Source organism: Ovis canadensis, chromosome 14, assembly GCF_042477335.2.
Source record: "Ovis canadensis isolate MfBH-ARS-UI-01 breed Bighorn chromosome 14, ARS-UI_OviCan_v2, whole genome shotgun sequence".
NCBI lineage: Eukaryota > Metazoa > Chordata > Mammalia > Artiodactyla > Bovidae > Ovis > Ovis canadensis.
Window position 1 is genome coordinate 42,405,362 of NC_091258.1, and position 19,424 is coordinate 42,424,785.

A 19,424-nucleotide genomic window follows, 5' to 3' on the forward strand; every position below is an offset into this window, starting at 1 on the left:
TCAGGTATCAAATAGCATGGTGGTTGGAAATAGAAGGGAAATGAGTCAAATCCCCTGTAAGAAAAGAGATGAAAAAAAAGAAAAGAAAAGAGATGGATATCACTTTTTATTGGAGTATAATTGTTTTACAATGCTGTGGTAGTCTCTGCTGTACAATGAATGAGTCAGCTGTATGCATACATATATGTCCTCGCTCTTGGACCTTCCTCCCACCCTACCTGCATCCCACTCATCTAGGTCATCACAGAGTACCGAGCGGAGCTCCCTGTGCGGTACAGCAGGTTCCCACCAGCTAGCTATTGCATGTGTAGTACTGTGTCCATGCCAGTCGCAATCCCCCAGTTCATCCAGTCTTCCCTTTCCCCACCCTGTGTCCACACATCTGTCCTCTACACCTTTATCTCTATTTCTGCTCTGCAAATAGGTTCATCTGTACCATTTTTTAGATTCCACATATATGTGTTAATATACGGTATTTGTTTTTCTATTTCTGACTTACTTTCTTTCACTCTGTATGACAAACACTAGGTCCAACCACATCTCTACAAATGACCCAATTTCAGTCCTTTTATGATTTAGTAATATTCCATTATATATATATATGTGTGTGTGTGTGTGTGTGTGTGTGTGTGTGTACCACATCTTCTTTATCCACCCATACGGGAGACGGATCTCTTATGATACATATCTGTATTATATCTATAGCCTTGGGATATTGCAATTGGGTATTACTCAGCCTTGAAGGAAGAAAGAAATCCTGCCATATGCAACAACATGGGTAACTCTGGAGGACACTGTGTTGAGTGCAATAAACCATTCACAGAAGGACGAATACTACAAGATTCCACTTATATGAGGTACCTAAAATAGTCAAAGTCAGAGGCAATGAGTAAAGGATGGTTGTCAAAGGCTAGGGAGAGTTTCTGTTTAACCAATATAAAGTCTCAGTTTTGCAAGATGAATGACCTCTAAGATCTGCCTTACAGCATTGGATCTGTGGTTAACAATACTGTGCTGTACCCTGAAAATTTTGTTCAGAAGGTAGATACCATGTTAAGTGTTCTTACTACAGTAAAAAATTAAATGATTTTTGAGTTCTTAAAAATAAAAAAGAAATAGAAAACAAATGGAGAAGGAGCAAAGTGCAAAAGACCAGGAAATGGGGAAAGGCACAGGGAATGTAGGTGCAAGAAATGTGAGATGATGGAAGTAGCATTAAAGTAGTGACCTTCAAGTATATTAAGAACCCATAATTCCAACCCCTGAACTCCAAGTAACTTTGCCCTCAGGGCAGGTAATATAGTATAAAGGGAATGGAATTAGGAGGCAGATTTCCGGAGATAAGTTCAACTCTACCATTGTGTAGAAGTTATTAAATAATATTTATCTTAGTGTTCTAAATTTTTAATATTCACTTATTTATTTGTCTACATCAGATGTTAGTTTCAGTACATAGGATCTTTTGTTGCAATGCACGGACTGCACACAAATGCATGCACACACAGACGCACACACACACACATATACATAGGTGTGTGTGTGTGTGTTGTTCAGTCATTCAGTCATGTCCAACTCTTTGAGACCGAACGGACTGCAGCACGTCAGGCCTCTCTGTCCCTTACCATCTCCTGAAGTTTGCCAAGTTCACGTCCACTGCATCAGTGATGCCATCCAGCTGTCTCACCCTCTTCTCCTTCTGCCCTCAGTCCTTCCCAGCATCATGGACTTTTCCTGTGAGTCAGCTGTTCGCATTACATAACCAAAATACTGGGCTTTAAGCTTTAGTATCAGTCCTTCCAAGGAGTATTCAGGATTGATTTCCCTTAAGATTGACTGGTTTGATCCAAGGGACTCTCAGGACTCTTCTCCAGCACTACAGTTCAAAGGCATCAATTGTTTCGTGCTCTGCCTTCTTTATGGTCCAGCTCCCACAACCGTACATGACCACTGGGAAGACACTTGCCTTGATTATATGGACCTTTATTGACAGAGTAATGTCTCTGCTTTTTCACACACTGTCTAGGTTTGTCATAGCTTTCCTGCCAAGAAGCAAATATCTTTTGATTTTCATGGCGGGAGTCACCATCACTCTATTAGTCTTTGCCCTGCTTCATTCCACATTCCAAGGCCAAATTTACCTGTTACTCCAGGTGTTTCTTGACTTCCTACTTTTGCATTCCACTCCTCTATAATTAAAAGGACATCTTTTTTGGGTGTTAGTTCTAAAAGGTCTTGTAGGTCTTCATAAAACCGTTCAACTTCAGTTTCTTCAGCATTACTGTTTGGGACATAGACTTGGATTACTGTGATATTAAATGGTTTGCCTTGGAGACAAACAGAGATCATTCTTTCATTTTTGAGACTGCATCTAAGTACTGCATTTCAGACTCTTTTGTTGACCATGATGGCTACTCCATTTCTTCTGAGGGATTCCTGCCCACAGTAGTAGACATAATGGTCATCTGAGTTAAATTCACCCATTCAAGTCCATTTTAGTTCGCTGATTCCTAGAATGTCGATGTTCACTCTTGCCATCTCTTGTTTGACCACTTCCAATTTGCCTTGATTCATGGACCTGACATTCCAGGTTCCTATGCAATATTGCTCTTTACCACATCGGATCTTGCTTCTATCACCAGTCGCATCCACACCTGGGTATTGTTTTTGCTTTGGCTCCATCCCTTCATTCTTTCTGGAGTTATTTCTCCATTGATCTCCGGTAGCATACTGGGCACCTAATGACCTGAGGAGTTCCTCTTTTGGTATCCTATCATTTTGCCTTTTCATACTGTTCATGGGGTTCTCAAGGCAAGAATACTGAAGTGGCTTTCCATTCCCTTCTCCACTGGACCACATTCTGTCAGACCTCTCCACCATGACCTGCCCGTCTTGGGTTGCCCCGCAGGCATGGCTTGGTTTCATTAAGTTAGACAAGGCTGTGGTCCTAGTGTGATTAGATTGACTAGTTTTCTGTGAGTATGATTTCACTGTGTCTGCCCTCTGATGCCCTCTTGCAACACCTATCATCTTACTTGGGTTTCTCTTACCTTGGGCATGGGGTATCTCTTCACAGCTGCTCCAGCAAAGCACAGCCGCTGCTCTTTACCTTGGAAGATGGGTATCTCCTTACCACCGCCGTTCCTGACCTTCAACGTGGGATAGCTCCTCTAGGCCCTCCTGTGCTTGCGCAGCCACCGTTCCTCGGGTTTTTTGGGCTCCAAAATCACTGCAGATGGTGACTGCAGCCATGAAATTAAAAGACGCTTACCCCTTGGAAGAAAAGTTATGACCAACCTAGATAGTATATTCAAAAGCAGAGACATTACTTTGCCGACTAAGGTCTGTCTAGTCAAGGCTATGGTTTTTCCTGTGGTCATGTATGGATGTGAGAGTTGGACTGTGAAGAAGGCTGAGCGCCGAAGAATTGATGCTTTTAATCTGTGGTGTTGGAGAAGACTCTTGAGAGTCCCTTGGACTGCAAGGAGATCCAACCAGTCCATTCTGAAGGAGATCAGCCCTGGGATTTCTTTGGAAGGAATGATGCTAAAGCTGAAACTCCAGTACTTTGGCCACCTCATGTGAAGAGTTGACTCGTTGGAAAAGCCTCTGATGCTGGGAGGGATTGGGGGCAGGAGGAGAAGGGGACGACAGAGAATGAGATGGCTGGATGGCATTACTGACTCAATGGACATGAGTCTGAGTGAACTCCAGGAGTTGGTGATGGACAGGGAGGCCTGGCGTGCTGCAGTTCATGGGGTCACCAAGAGTCGGACACGACTGAGTGACTGAACTGAACTGAACTGAGTCACCATCACAGTGTTTTCAGAGCCCATGAAGAGGATATCTGTCTCTACTTCTACATTTTCCTCCTCTATTTGCTATGAATTAATGGGGCTGGATGCCATGGTCTTAGTTTTTTGTTGTTGTTGTTGTTGTTGTTTTAGTTTTAAGCCAGCTCTTTCACTCTCCTTCTTCACCCTCAGGAGGCTCCTTAGTTCCTCTTTGCTTTCTGCCATTAGGGTGGTATCATCTGCATATCTGAGGTTGTTGATGTTTCTCCCGCTATCTTGATACTCCAGCTTGTAACTCATTCAGCCCAGCATTTCTCATGATGTGCTCAGTGTATAGGTTAAACAATACGGTGATAGCAGAGAGTGCTGTGTTAGTACTTTCTCAATCTTGAACCAATCAGTTGTTCCATACAGGGTTGTGACTGTTGCTTCTTGACCCACACACTGGTTTCTCAGGAAATAGATAAGATGGTTTGATATTCCCCTCTCTTTAAGAGCTTTCCACAGTTTGTTATGATCCACACAGTCCAAGGCTTTGGCATAGTCAATGGAACAGAGGTAGGTGTCTCTCTGGAATTCCCTAGCTTTTTCTGTCATCCAGTGAATGTTGGCAATTTGATCTCTGATTCCTCTTCCTTTTCTAAACCCAGCTTGGACATCTGTAAATTCTTGGTTCACATAGTACTGAAGCATAGCATGCAAGATTTTAGGCATGACATTAATATCATGGGAGATGAGTGCAACTTGTCTGAAGGGTAGCACATTCTTTAGTACTACCCTTCTTGGGAACTGGGATAAGGATTGACCTTTTCCAGTCCTGTGGTCACTGCTGGGTCTTCCAGATTTGCTGACTTAAACAATGCAACACCTTGAGGGCATCATCCTTCAGGGTTTTGATTAGTTCTACTGGAATTCCACCACATCCACTAGTTTATTAACAGGTGTGTGTGTGTGTGTGTGTGTGTGTGTGTGTGTGTACGTACATGATTTTCTCCTTTATGGGATTTGGGTTGAGTCTATTTCAAAAGATCTATATGGAAAAGCAAAACGCTAAATGAAAAAAGCTTTAAAGAAAAAATATAGTTATCATGACTAAGACATTATTTTCACCAAGGGATGAGTTTCAATCTACCTCCTCAAGCATTAACATCAAAATAAATTAAAACATTGGGTACTAAAACAAACTCAAGATGTTGGGTGTTACTAGCTAATTTTATCCCTGATAATTTATAAATTGAATAAATATGTGCTTATCTTAGAATTCCTTCCCTCTACTGCTGCTGCTGTGCCGCTTCAGTCGTGTCCGACTCTGTGCGACCCCATAGACAGCAGCCCATCAAGGTCCCCCGTCCCTGGGATTCTCCAGGCAAGAACACTGGAGTGGGTTGCCATTTCCTTCTCCAGTGCATGACAATGAAAAGTGAAAGTGAAGTCGCTCAGTCGTGTCTGACTCTTAGTGACCCCATGGACTGCAGCCCACCAGGCTCCTCCTTCCATGGGATTTTCCAGGCAAGAGTACTGGAGTGGGGTGCCATCGCCTTCTCCGTCCTTCCCTCTACTTACTACTTATATATACCTTACAAGCCTATATATACCACTATATATATAGTGGTGCAGTTAGTGATGGCTCTGAAAATGTGATGAAAGCTTTTGTACCACTTTAGAAACTGTGCACAAGTACCCACACTTTTGCACTATACTTTAGAGGATACAAGCCTTCTTCCATCTTGCATGTCCTGTCTTCGTTTCCTAAATTAGTATTTTCTCAAGGGCCAGCTTAAATGCTATAACTTCCTAAAGGCTTCTCTGATTTACTCTGCATTACTAAACTTTCTTTTTTTTTTTTTAAACTTTCATTGCTATAACCATCTATCTTCTGTCATTTATTATATTTCACAACATCATGGTTATCTGAACATACAACTTGGCATTCCTACCAGTCACAAACTTATATAAATCAGAGACCACATGTTTTTCCTCTTTGTATGACTGTCACTGAGTTTTGCACATATGTGATTTGCAGTTATTTTTGATGAATGGTCACAAACAAAAAATTATAGCAAACAAAACCTTGAGTATTCGTGAGTTTTTCTAAGGTAGACCTAATCTTTAGGCTCACAATGCTAAATTGTAATATAACAGTTAAGGTAAAAATGTTTTTTTTTTTTTTTAATATTTATTTATTTGGCTGGCTGCACTGGGCCTTAGTTGTAGCACCTGGAATCTTTAGTTGCAGCATGCAAACTCATTACAGTATGTGGGATCTATTAATAGTTCCCTGACCAGACATTGAACCTGGTCCCCCTATGATGGGAGCATGGATACTTATTAGCTACTAGACCATGAGGGAAATCATGGTTTTAAATTAATAAAAGTTAATAATAGAAGTTAATAGTAAACTTAATAATTTAAAATTAATGAGTTAATTTTTTAATTAAGTAAAAGTTAACGGTAAAGGTAAGTGCAAATGGAGATACTTAAAAACATGTATTACCAGAATCCCATGTTACCTGGTATATCATTTCTTAGAGAACAGTTTGGTTATTTTTATGAAACAGTGGGGGAGAAGTCTTATATGTTGACTATATAATCCTGATCTTCTGTTGGAAAATTCTTAGAAACTTCTTAATTGCTCGGAATAAGTAACACTGTAATGAGCATCTTTGTCTAAAAATAATGGGAAAAGCAATAAGCAGGATTTCCTTAACATGTTCTTATCAGTAATAAATTTGTGACATATTAACTATATTGAAAATTATACATCCATAGAAATTCTAGTAGTGGAGATTATAAAGCAAACAGAAATGTTATTATATAGTAAGAGAACAAATTACAATTAATAATTATTTGAGCAGCACACTATTAGAACAGAAATAATGAAAAGCAGTGAAAAGGGGGGAAATATATGTAAATCATTAGAATGATGAATTTGCCTTTCAGTGGCAGTGGTGGTTTAGTTGCTAAGTTGTGTCTGACTTTTGCAACCCCATGGACTGTAGCCTGCCAGGCTCCTCTGTCTATGGAATTCTTCAGGCAGGAATACTGGAGTGGGTTGCCATTCCCTTCTCCAGGGGATCTTCCTAACCCAGGGATTGAACCCATGCCTCCTGCATCCTAGGCAGATTCTTTTACTGCTGAGCCACCAGGTTTCAATTTAAAATTGTGTGTGTTTGTAAGTATGAGAGAGAGAGACAGGCATCCTGAAGGTAGACAGACCAAACCATTAGGGGCCATTTTGTCCAAGAATTTTGGTAAGGGATGACAGGGATCTGAATCAGAATGGTACTCCAATGCTCATGAAGGTGAGGAAAGTAAGTATATCTCCTATATCTCATTTTTTCTAGTGTCACAGCTATTCTTCCCACTGTGCACTAGGGCATTTTTTTTTAACATGTTCTGAGTCTTTAGTTCAGTTCAGTGAAGTCATTCGGACATATCCGACTCTTTCCGACCCCATGAATCACACAGCACGCCAGGCCTCCCTGTCCATTACCAACTCCCGGAGTTCACTCAAACTCATGTCCATCAAGTCAGTGATGTCATCCAGCCATCTCATCCTCTGTCATCCACTTCTCCTCCTGCTCCCAATCCCTCCCAGCATCAGGGTCTTTTCCAATGAGTCAACACTTCACATGAGGTGGCCAAAGTACTGGAGTTTCAGCTTTAGCATCATTCCTTCCAAAGAACACCCAGGACTGATTTCCTTTAGAATGGACTGGTTGGATCTCCTTGTAGTTCAAGGGACTCTTGAGAGTCTTCTCCAACACCACAGTTTTGAACTGTGCTTTTTTTTTTGAATTGATGCTTTTGAAGCATCAATTCTTCAGCGCTCAGCTTTGTTCACAGTCCAACTCTCACATCCATACATGTCACAGGAAAAACCATAGCCTTGACTAGACGGACCTTTGTTGGCAAAGTAATGTCTCTGCTTTTGAATAGGCTATCTAGGTTGGTCATAACTATCCTTCTAAGGAGTAAGCGTCTTTTAATTTCATGGCTGCAGGCACCATCTGCAGTGATTTTGGAGCCCCCCAAAATAAAGTCTGACACTGTTTCCACTGTTTCCCCATCTATTTACCATGAAGTGATGGGACCAGATGCCATGATCTTAGTTTTCTGAATGTTGAGCTAACATAGACCAAAAATTTTCTGCAAATGTTCACATAAAAAAGGAAATGACCAACATCAGCACAGAGTCCACTTTAAATATAGTCGTTCTCATTTAATTTCCATGGAGATTTTGCTACCTTCCAATCTCAGACAGCCGCTGCCTGTTTTACTTTTCAGGCTACGAATGGCTTCACTGTACTGCAGCTATTTTGTGTTCTGAAATATTTGTCTCCATGTGTCACCTTCTCTGTCACAATCAACATTTTTCTGCCCCATTATCCCTTGGGAAAGTTTATGGTTTCACCCTGTAATGAGCTGAGTCAGTTCCTGCTTTGGATTTCAAATGAAAATCATCTTTTCTTGCATAGGGCCATGACACTTCAAGTGTTACACAATTAAATTACCCTATTTGCAAAAGTGGTTCAGGGTCCTGGCTCTTTACCCATATGAGACTCATAATTGTCGTGTGCAAAGTTGGAGTAAAGTCACCCATTTTTCTCACAATTAATACATCTTACAGTATGTAAATAACAAAAAAAATCTGATAAGTACTTTGAGACAAATGTTTGATAGTGTCTGAAAGCAATTAATTCATTGATTAGTAATACTCACTGTTCTCCCTTTGTTCTTCAGATTTCTCAATAACCATCATTAAATTTAAAGAAAAAATGTTACTTCTCATTCTGAGGTAAATTGCAAGATCTGACCACAGGGGAAGCAACTTGATCAAAAGACAATTTATTTAATTAGAGTGCCCTTATGTTCCAAGAGACTCATATCTGACATCACCATGCAATTTCCTATCCATGAGTAACTGCAAGACGTTGTCTCACATCTCACTCAGTCTTTGACCCAAATAACTAAAAATGCCTGCTTAGGGTACATAGAGGGCTCCCCTGCAGCAGAGTTTCTGCAGCCTCAGTACTGTTACCTTTGTAGGTAGAAGATTTCTTTCCTGTGTTTTGGAGGCTATTTAGCAGCATCTCTGACTTTCATACACTAGATACCAGTCTTAGTCCTCCACCCTACTTACATCAGAAACATTGTCTCTGAAAATTGGTAATGGCTTTTAGAAGCAAAATTTTCTCCCTGGTTTGAGAAACACAGCCCTAGAGTGAATTTCATGTGTATCTTATAACCTACATATTTTTCAGTCCAACTGAAAGATTCAATCAAAATTGACTGAATTAAATATGTAAATACAGGTATTAGGATCATCAGTCATTTTAATATAATGGAAAAATAGGTAAAAACTGAATTTTAATCATTTAGATACTTTCAAGGGTCGTATCTCCATTGACTATGGCATGATGGCTTCAACAGATACAAACATGGTTGGTGGGAACCAGAAACTTACATGGTGGCATAATCAAGACAGCAGTACTGTTAGATACAGTCAACAACCAATCATACTGAAATTATAGATGATAATATTCTCAAACAGCAGGAAACTGTTTTCAGGATTAACTACTACATTACAGAGTGAACCAGAGAAGGCAATAGCAACCCACTCCAGTCCTCTCGCCTGGAAAATCCCATGGGCAGAAGAGCCTTGTAGGCTGCAGTCCATGGGGTCGCGAAGAGTCGGACACCACTGAGCGACTTCATTTCATTTTTCCCTTTCATGCACTGGAGAAGGAAATGGCAACCCACTCCAGTGTTCTTGCCTGGAGAATCCCAGGGACGGGGGAGCCTGATGGGCTGCCGTCTATGGGGTCGCACAGAGTCGAACACGACTGAAGTGACTTAGCAGCAGCAGCAGCAGCAGCAGAGAACACACACTGGATGAAAGTCTCAGTGCAGTTCAGTCGCTCAGTCGTATCTGACTCTGTGACCCCATGAATCGCAGCACGCCAGGCCTCCCTGTCTATCACCAACTCCCGGAGTTCACTCAGACTCGCGTCCATCGAGTCAGTGATGCCATCCAGCCATCTCATCCTCTGTCATCCCCTTCTCATCCTGCCCCCAATCCCTCCCAGCATCAGGGTCTTTTCCAATGAGAGTCTACTTATCCTTTAATCCCTGTGTGTCATACAAAGAAATGCAAGTGGGCATTTTATCAGAGCTAAAGTTTGTTTAAGTATGAGGCATATATATTAGCAATGATACCAGTGGGGAATTTCACAGCTCTGTAACTGATTATGAAACATAAAAAGTTATGTTACTATCTTGTGGAAAATGTGCACAGTTTTTAGTCTATTTTCTAATTAGTGTAATTAAAACCAAATTTTATACTTGGAAAAGGTGATAGATTGCATCAACTGCTCTTCCTTCATCTTTGAATTTTTAAATTGTGCATTTAATAATATGAAATTTGGCACATCCTACATTTTGAAAAAGCAGCATTTTGAAAAGAATAAACCTTATCTGATTAAGCTCCAGAATCTAATCTTACATAGTTATGTGAAATTTACATAGTCCAGATGTCTACTCATTATACGACTTGGCAAAGTTCCTTACCTTACAATCTTATAAAGGATGAGAAAGTGTTATTGAGAAAGCCTTAGCCTCTTTCTCAAAATAATAATAATAATATAGTTTGTGAGAAACCATGTTGTTTAAATCCCTTGTGTTACTTGATTTTTTTTTTCTTTCAAGTTATAGAAACCAACCTAAACTGGCTATTTTTTTAATCCGGATGTTATTATTAAGATATCTTATGAAACTCACAAGCAGGAATGTAGACAGGATAAGAAAATAGAAACTAGAAATAATGTGAAATTTCCTCCTGCTCTGTGCTAGTCGGTCTGTAAGAAAGAATATCCCAAAAAGAAAACTTGAATTTTTACTGTTCATAAGAAGCTAGATTCTAGTATTTCATAACCCCAATTCTAGATTTCTAGTTAAGTCAGCTTTGATCAGAAGTGAGCATAGATTAATCAATTGTGTCTAAAGCTCGTGTGGGGGGATTTAATACACAATTCATCCCAATCCCCTTTCCTCTTTGGTGTTCATGCGTTTGTTCTCTTTGTCTCTATTTCTGCTTTGTAAATAAGATCATCTTACCAGTTTTTTTTCAGATTCCACATATATCCATTAACATACGATATTTGTTTTCCACTTTCTGACTTCCTTTACCCTGTATGACTGTGTCTAGTTCCATCCACACCTCTCCAAATGGCCCGTTTCATTCCTCTTTATGGCTGAGTGATATTCCGTTGTCTGTATGTACCACACCTTCTTTATTCACTGCTCTGTCCATAGACATTTAGGTTGCTTCCTTGTCTTGGTTATTGTAAACAGTGCTGCAGTGAATATTGGGGTGCATGTATCTTTTGGAATTATGATTTTCTCTGGGTATATGCCCAATGGTGGGATTGCTGGGTCACAGGGAAGTTCTATTTTTAGTTTTTTAAGGAACTACCATACTGTTCTCCATATGTGACACAGTTCATTTTTACTTTTGTCTTCTCAGATTGACTCAAGTGGTTATTCTCCTCAGTACATCTTGAATTTGTTGAGTTAGTTTCACTTTTAGCCCCAGTCTTCTTAAAGCACCCCTTACCATTGAAAAATATTATCTTTATGCCATTTCAAAGAAGTTCAGATATTGGTTACTGTCCAAGTAGCTATACAGCCTTAGAAAAATATTTAACACCTTTAAGGTTCAGATATCATATCTGTTAAATGGGTATACTACCATGCTCATTTGCTAAGCAGTGTCTGACTCTTCATGACCCCATGAACTGTAGCCTGCCAGGCTCCTCTGTCTGTGGATTTCCCACACAATACTGATGTGGGCTGCCATTTCCTCCTCCAAGGGATCTTCCTGACCCAGGGATCAAACCCATATCTCCTGCGTCTCCTGATAAAGGCAAATTCATTAACACTGAGCCACCTAGGAAGCCACTAAATGGGTATAATAGTATCTATATCATAGAGTTAGGGTAAGGATTGAATGAAATAATCTGTATAAAATACATAATTTGGTGCCTCGTACAATTTAAATACATCCCTCCCATGTATGTTAGCTATTGCTACTGGTGATAGCACTATTATTAATTTTACCACAACTGTCACCACCACCACAACTGTTGTTGCTTCTGTACCTCTGATAATGGACTTTGACGGTCCTGTAGGATTTTGATGGACCTCAGATACTCTACATAGGTCCCCAGGGTATCCCTGGTCCAGTCCATAGAATCTCCCATTATGAACTCTGATGTTGGAAAGTGGGTGGAGATAAGTAAACAAATATGAGCAAACACTGAAATAAAGTGTTTAATTTACTTAATTTTAGCAAATAAATATCTAATTTTAGTTGACACTTATTTACTAAAATAAATGTTTGAAACAAAGATCTCCTACCAGCACAGCATCTTTTTGATCAAAATGCCATGAAGCAAATCCTCCTTATTGCCTATTCAAAAGGATACATGCGCCTCAATGTTCACCGCAGCACTGTTTACAATAACCAAGACAAGGAAGCAACCTAAATGTCCACTGACAGAGGAACGAACAAAGAAGATACATCTACATGTATCCAATGGATTACCACTCAGCCATAGAAAGAAACGAAATGGGCCACCTGAAGAAATGTAGATGGAGCTAGAGACAGTCAAGTAGAGGGAAATGAGTCAGAAAGTGGCATTGGAGTAGAATCAGCGGTAGAGTGGAATCATTGTTTGTGTCTCCTTGGAGCTTGAATTCCCCTCTGTGGATGCTGCCCCCTGGCTGGCTCTGCCCATGCTGCTGTTAAGGCAGGTAGCTGTTTATTCTACTCCCTTTATCAGGAGAGAAATTGGTGCCCTCAGTACCATGAGTGGCAGAAGCCTAGGTGCCATAGCAACTTCCTTTACGACACCATGACAAGTCAAACTCTCTGAAACAACCCAGGAGGAAATTACTTGCTCATCCTATGCTTAATAAGAAAGAAAATAACAATGACATGTTAAAAAATCCTCAGTTTAAAGACAGAACATAATCACATCCTGATCCAAATCCCGGGTTTAATCAGCAGTCAAGACAAGTATCTTTACCATGTCCACATCGTTTGTCTCCCAAATCAGGGCTATTTCCATTACATCATGCTAAGGGACAGGAAGGGTCTCATTTTAAGCAATAAATTAGCAGACAGATTCACCACCTAAAATTTCATTGAGTATTCAAACCACAGTGGTATATAAACATCTATAAGGTGCTGGATTAAACCTGACAATTAGCATTCAATTAACATCACATTCAAATATTTCTTTCTTTAAAGTGTTGCATATAAAAATGTAGGGAACAAAGGTAAAGCTCTGTGCAAAACCAAAGCCCGTTTGGTATTTTGTTCTGATGAAAATGAAGGGCGGTGGAGGTAGTTCAGCATAAACAACACAAATTGGTTGTCTCTTCCAGCCTTTGTTTTAATTAGCATTACAAAAGAGAAACATTGCATTTATTAGGCATAATTTCTAACCTCAGAAAGAGAATGTTACCTTCAGTTCCACAGTGAGTGCAAGCTGAATTACTGTTTCGGCTCAGGGGAGGATATATTTAGGCTTGTTTGTAAAGTGTAAATTAGAGTAAGTGCTCTGGTGCCATAAGTTAGCTGGATTACCTGCCTTGTACTTGGTGTAGCTCCTCTCCTTCTGAATCATTAAGAATTTATTACTAATAAAAGTGATTGTAAAGTACATGTAGGTCCATACGCACAACCATACAAGTGCGAGTGTGAACCTGTCCCATTCTGCATGTATAAAGGATAAATGCATTTGGACAGATGTACATGTTTAGTACATTCAAGCCTTAACTTCTTCAGTAAATTTGATCTCTTAGTCTTTTCTGGTGGTGATAAAAAGAATAGTAACAGTACCAATAATTACAGACCTCTCGAAACTTGGAGCCTAGGGAGAGGATTGTTGTTGTTCAGTCACTAAATTGTGTCTGACTCTTTGTGACCTCATGGACTGTAGTAGGCTAGGATCTTCTGTCCTCCACAATCTCCCGGAGTTTGCTCAAATTAATAACCACTGAGTCAGTGATGCTATCTAACCATCTCATCCTCTGCCAACCCCTTCTCAGCTCTCACATCTGTACATGACTGCTGGAAAAACCGTAGCTTTGACTGTATGGACTTTTGTCAGAAAAGTGATGTCTCTACTTTTTAATATGCTGTCTACGTTTGTCATTGGAGAAGGAAATGGCAACCGACTCCAGTATTCTTGCCTGGAGGATCACAGGGACAGAGAAGCCTGGTGGACTGCCGTCTATGGGGCGGCAGAGAGTCAAGACACGACTGAGGCAACTTAGCAGCAGCAGATTTGTCATAGCTTTCCTTTCAAGGAGCAAGCGTCTTTTAATTTCATGGCTGCAGTCATCATCCACAGTGATTTTGGAGCCCAAAATGATAAAATCCGTCACTGCTTACAGTTACTTTTAATATAGACCAGTTTCTCCTAATCTACCTTGTTTCCATAAGTTCTTATTTTCATGGTAGAGAGGAATGGGTTCAAGGTACTCAGAAAAAAAGTGGAGAAGAAAAGGGAATGAATTAGTTCAGCTTCTAAAACCTGAAGAGCATGGAGAGGGTGCTAGCATTTCTAAGAATCAGGCAGCTGTCCTGTAAAAAGTATCATCCTTTAACCATCTTCTCTAGCTGCCTCGTAGGCTTGCTTTCAAAGTGCCTTATCTAATATCATTTTATCAGAGATTAAAGTCATCTGTCTAACACAGTATCTTAATAATTGTTGAAAAAGCACCATATTAGAGAATATACTCAGAGAGATCAGGTTCACCCCTGGTTACATCATGGCTACAGCAAGATGGAAGCAGAGAGCATCATCGTATACCTAGAATCAATCAGTTGTTTGAATCTGCTCAGTATCAAGTTCCTCTTATTCAGGGAATAAAACTGTTTCTTCTTAGGAGACAGCTGCTTCTCCCAAACCCACCTCCCCAAATTCCTTGAAACTAGTCTGAACAAAGGAAAAGAAAGATACAATCAAAGTTAACTCATGATTCATATGCCTTGCTGCTGCTGCTGCTGAGTCATTTCAGTTGTGTTCGACTCTGTGCGACCCCATAGACGGCAGCCCACCAGGCTCCCCCGTCCCTGGGATTCTCCAGGCAAGAACACTGGAGCAGGTTGCCATTTGCTTCTCCAAAGCATGAAAGTGAAAAGTGAAAGTGAAGTCGTTCAGTTTTGTCCCACCTGCTGCTGCTGCTGCTGCTGATGCTAAGTAGCTTCAGTCATGTCTGACTCTTAGTGACCCCATGGACTGCAGCCTACCAGGCTCCTCCGTCCATGGGATTTCCCAGGCAGGCCTATTAATAATTGTCCACTGTTAAATACCTAGGCATATGCCTTAAGCTTAAGGCATATGCCTAGGTATTTAACAGTGGACAATTATTAATAGGCCTGTGGTCATACCCCAATAAGCATAATAGTATTTATGATTCCAATCAATTACACAGATAATTAGAATATTCTTTTAGTCAATGGAGAGTATAGGTATGAGCCCTGGGGCTTTTCCTCCCAGGGGCCTGGTTTTCCAGTTGGTATGTTGTTTCCAAAGATACAGGGCATATAGGTCAAAGTCCACAGTCTGGCCCAAGATGGAGTCCTGCTTTCAAGATGGAGCCTGTTCTGTCTGTTTCTTCCTTCATCAGCTCTGACCAACAAGATCTTTGCAACCCCCTGACTAGTGAGTTGGTTCAGAGGTAGATAGGCTTGGGAAGCTGGTGAGACCAAAAGAAGGCAACTTCACACCACTGTTAGAACTACTTGGAAAATTAGTTCTCTGCTGAGGTTGCTGACATGGAACAACAGTCTTGTTGCAAATAGGAAAAGGAGTAAGTACTTCAAGGCTGTCTATTGTCACCCTGCTTATTTAACTTCTATGCAGAGTACATCATGAGAAATGCTGGGCTGGATGAAGCACAAGCTGGAATCAAGATTGCTGGGAGAAATATCAATAACCTCAGATATGCAGATGACTCCACCCTTATGGCAGAAAGTGAAGAAGAACTGAATAGCCTCTTGATAAAAGTGAAAGAGGAGAGTGATAAAGTTGGCTTGCTGCTGCTGCTAAGTCACTTCAGTCATATCCGACTCTGTGTGGCCCCTTAGACGGCAGCCCACCAGGCTCCCCCGTCCCTGGGATTCTCCAGGCAAGAACACTGGAGTGGGTTGCCATTTCCTTCTCCAATGCACGAAAGTGAAAAGTGAAAGGGAAGTCCCTCAGTCATGTCCGACTCTTCATGACCCCATGGACCGCAACCTACCAGGCTCCTCTGTCCACGGGATTTTCCAGGCAAGAGTACCGGAGTGGGATGCCATCGCCTTCTCCAAAAGTTGGCTTAAAGCTCAACATTCAGAAAACTAAGATCATGGCATCCGGCCCCATCACTTCATAGCAAACAGATGGAGAAATAGTGTCAGAGTTTGGGGGACTCCAAAATCACTGCAGATGGTGACTGCAGCCACGGAATTAAGAGGCTTACTCCTTGGAAGGAAAGTTTTAACCAACATAGTTAGTAGTAGGAGTTAAGCCACTAAGTCATGTCCAGTTCTTGTGACCCCATGGACTGTAGCCCATCAGGCTCCTATTTCCATGGAGTTATCCAGGCAAGAATACTGGAGTGGGTTGCCTTTTCCTTCTCCAGGATAACCAACATAGACAGCATATTAAAAAGCAGAGACATTACTTTGCCAACAAAGGTCCATCTAGTCAAAGCTATGGTTTTCCCAGTAGTCATGTATGGATGTGAGAGTAGGACTATAAAGAAAGCTGAGCACTGAAGAATTGATGCTTTTGAACTGTGGTGTTGGAGAAGACTCTTGAGAGTCCCTTGGACTGCAAGGAGATCCAACCAACCCATCCTAAAGGAGATCAGTCCTGAGTATTCATTGGAAGGACTGATGTTGAAGCTGAAACTCCAATACTTAGGCCACCTGATGTGAAGAGCTAACTCATTTGAAAAGATCCTGTTGCTGGAAAAGATTGAAGGCAGGAGGAAAAGGGGACAACAGAGGATGAGATAGTTGGATGGCATCACCGACTCAATGGACATGAGTTTAGGTAAACTCGAGGAGTTGGTGATGGACAGAGAAGCCTGGCGTGCTGCAGTCCGTGGGGCTGCAAAGAGTAGGACACAATTGAACAATTGAACTGAACTGAGGTTGCTGAATTGTGAGGCTACAGGTGAACTCTGTCCAGGTCGGGGCCTGGAAACTTCAGGTTTGAGGGGGTAAGTAGAGCTGAAAGAAAGATAAGAATTCTCTCTCACACTCTCTCTTTAAATTCAGAAGCCCATTTTCAGTCCCCTGTGCATGTGCATGCTAAGTCGCTTCAGTTGTGTCCAAGTCTGTGTGACCCCGTAGCCTGCCAGCCTCCTCTGTCTGTGGGATTCTCCAGGCAAGAATACTGCAGTGAGTTGCCACGCACTTCTCCAAGGGATCTTCCCAACCTATGACCTGGAGGGACTGAACCCCAGTCTCTTACATCTCCTGCATTGGTAGGTAGGTTCTTTTCCATTAAGGCCTCCTGCGAAGCCCTATCAGTCCTTTACCCTCTTGTAAAGGCAAAGAATTCAACTCAAAAGTCCTTGGTTGGTAGAACACTTTATCACCACTGTATTACATATTTGTGAATTTTTCTTTATAGTTAGAAGAGATTTCACACAATTATTGAGTATTGTGCAGAATCTTGGGAAAGACTAAAAGCATGTGCTGGAAGCTAAATTAATAAGAACAATTTCTGGACTGTGCTTTTTTGTTTATTTTTGGTTTTTTGTTTTGGAATAGTTGATTTACAATGTGTTAATTTCTGCTGTACAGCAAAATGATTGTTGCATGTGCACACACACACACACACACACAAATATATCCCTTTTTTTAAAATATTCTTTTCCATTATGGCTTATCATAGAATATTGAATACAGTTCTTTGTGCTATACAGTAGGGCCTTGTTGTTTGTGCATCCTATATATAATAGCTTACATCCACTAACCCTAACCTCCCCCTCCATCTCTTCCTCACCCCTCTCATCCTTGGCAAACATAAGCCTGTTCTCTATGCTCCAGACCACACTTTAGATTCAACTTGTTACAGAGCTGCTGTCATCACTAACTAATAACCTTGTACTCTGCAGCATTCTGGAAGCTTCCAGCAATAACATAGACCACAGAACCAAGCTGCCTCAGCCATCACTGGTTGGCCGAACCCAACTTACATATCCACATTCTAGCTATAAGAGAAGCTGAACATTATTTATTTTTTTGCAGGGAAAGCCTCTGTAGACTTCAAAAGATGCAAAATAGGGTATAAAAATTATCTAGGTGAGCCTGAACAATCGATGACCACTCTGGCTATATTGTCCTGAATACAAATAATTTAGATTTGGGAGAGAAGCATGTTGGTATTTATTATCTCAGTCTCTTGATGAGAACTGGTACCATCCAGCTGATTAAATTCATGAGAATCCAGTTGGAGCCCCAAGCTGACCCATCATAGGCTGATATATAATCAAAGACGTTCTCCTGGCCAGAGAAACAAAGGTCAGCTTTGCCTTCCAGACACACACATTCAATATTCTTGTTTCTGACACTCTGGCACACAGATGAGCTTTTCCTTTTAGGAAAATTAAATACGGAGTAGCAGATGTTGGCATTCATCAGGTATGACGGCTGAATGTTCTGATAATCAGAAAATTAAATGCATAAAACAAATACAAAGCACAACTGATTGTATTTTGAGAGGCTTGTCTTCGTTTTCAATGTGAAAGCTGCACATACATCAAGCTGAACTGTGTAATTTCTTGGACAATTAACCACAGTACATCAGAACTTTGGTATCCAGCTCAGGGATCTTTATTCTCATCACTCAGTACTTCTCCAATGCATTCTGATACAATACGTGCTGTTGGAGAAGTTACTTTTCTCCTTTGTAGACTTTGGTGTTCTTATCTGTGGTGATGACAGTGACGATGGTGATGGCAAAGACAGTTTATTTAAAAAAAAAAAAAAAAAAAGATGTCAGGACTTTTATGGTGGTCCAGTGGTTAAAACTTTGCTTTCCAATGCAGAAACTGAGGATTCAATCCCTGGTCAGAGAGCTAAACTTCCACATGCCTTGCAGCCAAAAAACCAAAACATTAAAGGTAATATTTTAACAAATTCAATAAAAACTGTAAAAATAGTTCACAACAACAACAACAAAAGTCATTTATTGAACATATATTTGATACCATATTTGGTATCATAAGTTCATATACCATATTTTCACCATATATGGATGCTGGCTTATATCTATAGCTGCTGTTTCTATCTCTCAATATAATGTAATCCTAGTACTAACCTTAATAAAGCTGCTCTGTTAGCCTAACCCAATTAGAAGTGAAGAACTTCCCTTATTCCTCCTGTCACATACAATGTGTGGGCTCAGTTGCTCAGTTGTGTCTGACTCTGTGACCCCATGGACTGTAGCCCACCAGACTTCTCTGTCCATGGGATTTTCCAGGCAAGAGTACTGGAGCGAGTTGCCGATTCCTACTCCAGCGGATCTTCCTGCCTCAGGGATTGAACTCACATCTTCTGCA